This window comes from Cupressus sempervirens, chromosome 4 (genome assembly GCF_028749045.1).
Source record: "Cupressus sempervirens isolate cs-2001-9-10 chromosome 4, ASM2874904v1, whole genome shotgun sequence".
In the NCBI taxonomy this organism is placed as follows: domain Eukaryota; kingdom Viridiplantae; phylum Streptophyta; class Pinopsida; order Cupressales; family Cupressaceae; genus Cupressus; species Cupressus sempervirens.
Window position 1 is genome coordinate 86,586,007 of NC_143121.1, and position 7,025 is coordinate 86,593,031.

A 7,025-nucleotide genomic window follows, 5' to 3' on the forward strand; every position below is an offset into this window, starting at 1 on the left:
TGCAACCATTATGGTCTTCATCTTCTTTTCCCATGTATCATAATTTTGTCCATTGAAGGGTAGTGACTATTGCCATATCTTTCCTGCATCTCCTGCCATGTTAAATATCCCAATTTTTTTTTTCCTAACTCACTGTAGATGTGGGGCCTCAAAGCTCTAATACCATGTAAAATATTAAGTCACAACTTTAATAATTTGCTCAGCACTAACTATTGTTGAGTGCTAAATTTTCTCGGCACATGAAGGTGCTAAGAGGCAATTTTGCTCAGCACCAATAGATGTTGAGTGACAGGAGAAGGTGTCTAGGTAGCTCGACATAAGAAGATGCTAAGTGAACTTGGCACTCAAAGGGCAACTTGGTTCAAATGGATGCCAAGTAAGCTTAGCTTAAATTGAAAAAATTATAACTTAGACAAATACCATATTTTCACGTGAATGTTTCCATCATTAAAACTAGAGAGTCGGAGTGAGAAGCTTTCAACAATGAACTTCTTAAATATAATAAATAGAGGAAGAATAATATATTCAAGTATGTTTGCTTGCTTTCTATTCAATTTTGAATAAAACCATTACAAATTTGGGAGCATTCAGCTTCAACCAGAAAAATCTTAAAATAACCCTAAAACTTTAAACTGATAAAGAACATAAAACTTTAACCTTGCAGCTCTAATGGTTGCATATAATAACACCTAGAGCAATCACTGCTTTAACAGGTCAAAATAACAATAGCAACTTACAGAACAACAATGGAGGAAACACGTGTAACTGCAGGCATGAAAGAAACTTCCTTCTCTGCTCTTCTCTGCAACTTCTAATATGCTCAACTGGCTGGTCAAATGAATACAGATCATTCCTTTTGTCTTCTGCCAAAAATATTTCCCTCTTATTTCCAATTTTGAAAACTCACCTACCCATAATAAATTTTCTAAATGTTCAGAAGTGGTAGTTAGATGTTTGACTTCATAAATGAATGAGTTTATACAATTAATATTTCAACAAGATGTGGGCCTAGGGCTTAGCATAGTTAAATGAGTGCTCGATCCATTTACAAGTCTTCCTATAAAAGTTGGCACCCTTTCCATACAATTCTCTTATCTTTATTGCCAGCTTGGCCTGTTTCTTCACTACTTCCTGCTGCCACATATTATCTTTCTAATTCATATATGTGTAGTCTTTCATGAGCGCATCAAATCTCTGTTCCTCAAGCAACACTCTTCCTAACCAACTACCAAAGATAGCAGTCTGCATGGCACAAACTGGTGAATTATGAAAATCTTGTAGCAAGTCTATAATGGTTTGCACATTATAATGAGAATGGGGAACAATATTGCACTCCTTTCACTTACCTTCATGTGTTGATATATCCAGCTCAGCAAGTCCTCCAAGCACTGGTGTTTTCAAATTATAACTCTCCTGTGTGTTTGACCACTTCACATGCATATACCTTTGAGCCATTTCTCAGTCTTCCCTTTCATCTTTACTACCAGAAATTTCTCCTGCATTTCAAAGTATTTTAACTGTAGCATCCGATGAACTCTAGATGCAAAATTATTTGTATCATTGAGATTGGAACCATAGATAAGAGAAGTCATTTAATAATATGCCAACACCATGCATGAAGGTCAGATTTAAGAACTTTCAAATCTTCCATGACAATTTCCTTATGTACTCCTATGCACTCAAGAATTGCATTAAGGTCGGATTTAAGAACTTTTAAATCTTCTAGTTCAGATTTAGGCTTTTTTTTCCAACCATCCCAACAATGCATATGTCGAAATCTTCTCCTCTTAGTAGGCACAACCTCATTCTCTACAAGCCCAAATTTTCAAGAAATTTGTTGATGATAAAATCAACTTCACCATCTTCCATCTTTGCTCTAACCTCACCTCAGCTTTGATACCAATTGTAAATATTAAAATTGAGCAAAGAAATGAAAATTCAGAAGACAAAACACAATACACAGGTATTTATGGTAATAGTGGCTACTTTCACACTCAAGTAGGAAATCACTATATTAAAGAATAATTAAATAAATTACATGAGCTGCACACAGCCATTATATAGAGCTCTTCAATACAAAGAGTCAAGAGGGAGAATGGACAATGTGATTGTTGTTGGGCTTCAAATCCCAACAGTTGATACTAAATATTCAATTGAACAATTAACCTAGTCAAATAAGATAATTTAATTTATACGATGTATCCCATATGCATAGATTGTATCTTGGTGATGCACTCCATCACCCAGTCCAACAAGAGTTAATGAATCATCTGGAGGACTTTTATAACTCAATTAATAATGCAATTTGTATTCATAAAAATGTCCTTCCTAAAATATATTTAAATGACACTTTAGAGGCTAAAAAGAATGTTCACTATTTTCAAAAGATTTAAGGAATAAAATACTGCCACAAAGTCTTTCTTAAGGGGAAAATTTTTATCAGAGGGAATAGAGTTCAAAATTTTATAGTTTAAGTTAGCTTCTATGATTAATATTTTGAAGGAAAATGGGTTTCTAGAAGGTTGGGAGTGGTAGGAGATTCTAATGACTCTTTCTTGACAACACACTTTCCTTAAAACTACTATGGATGGCTGGAAGTCTCTATGGACAATTCTAATTAAAAAATTTCACTCCATCCTTTTAATAAAAATAATAGTTTAACACAATTTTATACACATAATTATATTTTATAACTATTTGATTTTTATTGCTGTTGTTGTAACCACTCATACTTGCAAGATAAAAAAAAAAGTATTTTAGAATGAACAACTACTGTCTATATTGAACAAGGAAGCTTAGATGCTACACGATATATATATGATTGTGCAATCAACAAAGAGAACCTCAAAGCTCCAACAAATCATTATAGAGTTAGACTACTTGTGTGATGTTATGTGCTAGGTATCACAAAATTGCATACAATATTCATTTAATAGAGTGATTAAACTTTACAAATTAGAATAATTTAACAACAATAACTTTATGATAAAACAAAAATCCTAGGGTAGCTCTACAAGTATGAGACTATTTGATGCACCGAAGACCAAACTAGTAATTGTTTGGCCAAGCCAACTACACAAAGAAGTGTGCTTTATTTTTCAGACGTGGTTGTGATTTTCAAATTGTATTTTCTATTTATGGAATAATGCAAATGAACAAATGTGTTGTGAGAAAAATCAATATAATTTATGTTAGCATTAGTTCACCATTTGACTAGTTGTGAAAATAAAATACATATCATTTTTCTGGAATCAATAAATAGTCTTGAAGCCATCTACTAGAACAGATTTCGTTTTAGGTTAAATATTTATCTATTAGTGCATCAATCATCAAGTGACTAGTGATAGCTGTCATTGGTTTCTCCAATCTCCCACCTTGTGTCTCTCACTCTAGTTTCTCCAATATTTCTATGCAATATAGAGGCAGTCTAGGGGTTTCTCTAGTTGAGGTTTGTCCCTCAAGTGAGGCCTTGGAAAGATTGGTCCTTCTATGAGTTTGGCTGCTCTAATTGCATCTTCTATGAATCCTACACATTACTTAGGGGATCATCCTCTTCTTTAGTGTCTCATGGTGAATGGGGTCAATTTTTGGTATCTATGAAGTTGGTGGTGCATGATTCTTTTCCATCCACAATCATATTTTCATAGATCTAGATGAAGAAAAATTAGCAAAATTGAGGGTTTCACTTTTGTTTTATCTTATCATGGTTGGGTTTGCAAATTTAGGAGGTTTTGGCCTAGCTTATTGAAACTTCATTCTTAGATTATCATAAAATTGGGAGTTCATCATTACGAGTACAGTCCATATCTTTTATATATCTAAGAGACTCCTAAATGTGAACTAGCTAAAAAGAAATATCAGACACTATACTGTAAGTTAAAAGAAGAAAGTTATGAAAGAAAAATAAGATTAACATTGAAACTCTTTCTAAAGAACAAGAGAGTCCTACATAATTTTCAATTGCATTAATAATTCAATAGAGATCGTGTAGATCATGAAAGCTTTAACAGAGATCATGAAAGCTTTAAAGTGCACACAGATCCACCACCGTCATGAGATCAAAAGTAAATGGAATAAGTTATTTGACAATAGAATCATTGTTGGTAAAATACGACGACCAAAGAGTAGCATTAATCACGGAAGAAAGTTCTACGCACACTCTCTCGTCTCTCGTCTCTTGCCTCTGTAATAGCATATATAGTCTTGAAGATCACAGTTGAGGCATCCCTTTTCCTTCAGAGGATTGTAAAATCCAACATCTATCGCTATTCCTTCTCCACGACCAAGCAATGGAGTGAAGCCTCCGCTTGATGAAAATAATAATGTTTCCAGAACAGGAGCGCGTGGAACTAAATAGTCAAGAAGAGGTTCGGGAAATGCAATATTCAGATGGTTCAGATGAACCAGATGTAGGTCCAGATTTAGATTCAGAAGAACCAGCTTTAGGTTTCCCAATGGAGATTCTGGAATTGCAATATCTGACAACTTCTGTATTGCATGATTAGTAAAAAAAAGCAAAATTTTCAAAGATCGAGTCAGATATAATAAAAATTAAAAAATCAATCAGAAACGTAACTCTAATGTTTCTATCAGTTTTTCCACTAATATCTAATATAAAAAATCAAAATGCAATATAAGAACAAATGATTTTGGATGTTTCAAGATTTCAGATCTGATCAAAATGAGCTTTCCTTTAACAAATACAAATTTAAATATTTGTGATGAAATATGACTAAAACTCACCAATTCATAAGCATAGGGGTTGTCTATGCAAATTTGTTCTAAATTAGGAAATTCCCATAGAACTGGTACATCGTGTTTATGTATCATATCCACCAAAGTAATTTTTCTGAGTGATTTTAGAGGTGTAAACATTCTGAATTGCACAACATCCGTACACAAGCGTAAACATCTCGGCAAATCGAACTCCCTCTGATAAAGATTTCCAAATTTTTTTATCAATACAAGATTCTCCAATCTTGGGCACTTCACTGTTATTCCCTTGATTCGAGAGGAGACGTTGAGGGAAATCAGATTATCCGAACATATATTTAACATATCGAGACCATGGCAATCAAAAATCCTTAAAATTTTCAGAGCTGGACATAACTACAACATGAGCTCAGTGATATCGTCATTCAACACAATGTTCTCCAGATTGAGGGCTTCCAAGCCAGTGAAGCCAACAAAAGCGTTGGGTATATTTCTCATAATATAATGCTTTAAAGACAAAAATCTGAGGTTTTCGCATAAGAATACGAATGTAGGTACTTCAAAACGAGATACATTTAAGGTGTTCCCTTCATTTTTATTCTCTCTCAGAGAACCTGAATGATACTCAAATATAGGATCAACAATGTAACCGTGTGATGAGACAGACAAATTCGGCCATGAAAATTTAAGGTTTGGCAATGATGTCCAAAGAAATTTTCATTTTTTAGAAAGGCCGGAACAACACATTGCTTGCTTCAAGGGAACTTTACCGAGAACCCTAATCAGAATGTCATCTGGGAGATCATTTAAGGACATACCTTTTCCTTTGACAGATCTGGAGTATCCTATAGAGGATGATGCTGTAAGAGAAGACAAAAAGCTCTTTAACTAATGATTGAAACAAATAATACAAGAAAATATTTTTTTAAAAAATCCATATAGGTTTTACCCATATTCTACTTGATCTGCTCCTTTGATGAACCTCTGAGACCAACGCTATAAATGATATGATAAAACTAGAGCAGAAGGAGATGTCTAAAATGGATGAAAAACTTCTAATTTATAGAATGTCTATTATGAAATCAAGGACCTTGGGTACCAGTGGTGAAGAATATTGGATGACTTTTATATTTTTGAGCAAGTGTGTAGCAAGCTAAATAAAGAAATCAGATAAAATGGGATTGTCAGAAAAGATTGCTAAGATTGCTAACGCAGATACAAGAGCACAAAAGTATTGTTTGGATGGACGGTCTCTTAGGCTGGACTGCCTGGGTCGACATTCACTATGATGTTCTCAGCTAGATTGTTGTTCCTTCTTGCCTCTCTTTTTATGTACAGCTGATACTGTAATAAGTATTAGGGATTTGGTTTAAAGTTGTATTTACTTGACAAATGTCATATACTGGTAAAAATTAGGGTAACATTTGACTTTAGAACAACATTCTTTAATGAATGGCTAAGATTAGAAGGTTAACTTAAAATGAACGGACTAGATGAAAATTTATTTTTTCTTATGCTAAAGGTTAGATCCGTTAATGTAGAAAAAAATCTTATAGTTGTAATGGGGTCCAATTAAATGAAGATTAAATCTAAGACAAAAATGAATATTAATTAATGAAGTAATTAAAAATGAAACAATAAATTAAATATATTGCTAGAATATTAAAATATGTTAAAGGCGGTTAAGAGATAGATTTGGGGTCAAAAAAATCAAAGTCATATATAGTACTTAGAAAGATTTTCTTTGATATATAGATAGATGTTTAAATATTATTTGTCATTAAAAAGAATTATTAAATTGAAATTTGAAAGAATTTAATTTCATAATTTAAATTTTATTATCTATGATTAGATTTTGTATTATTTTAAGATTGAATACGTATTAAATTATTTTCTTTCTTGACAAAGGTGAGATCAATGAATGTAGACAAAATATTATAGTTGTAATGGTGGTCCAATTAAATGAAGATTAAATCTACAAGGATGAGTAGAAATAATAAAGATTATTATTTAATTAAGTAACAAAAATTAAAATAATAAATTTAATAAATTACTAGAATATTAGAATATGTTAAAGGTAGTTACATGAGATAGATAGATTTGGGGATCAAAAAATAAGTAAATCATATATATTAATTAGAAATGATTTCATTAATATATGGATAGATGTTTAAATATTATTTATATTATTATAAAAATAAATTATTAAAATGATTTAAATTCTTTTAAATTTCATAATTAAATTTTTATCATCTATAATTAATATTTTTATTATTTTACAAAAAATTATAAATTTTATTTTAAATTATATT

The 7,025-nt window shown here is 31.8% G+C and overlaps 1 pseudogene; it reads right to left on the reverse strand.

Moving 5' to 3' along the window:
* Positions 1 to 4,149: 4,149 nt before the first annotated feature.
* LOC149560041 (putative F-box/FBD/LRR-repeat protein At2g05300) lies at positions 4,150 to 5,666 on the reverse strand (annotated as a pseudogene).
* Positions 5,667 to 7,025: the final 1,359 nt, after the last annotated feature.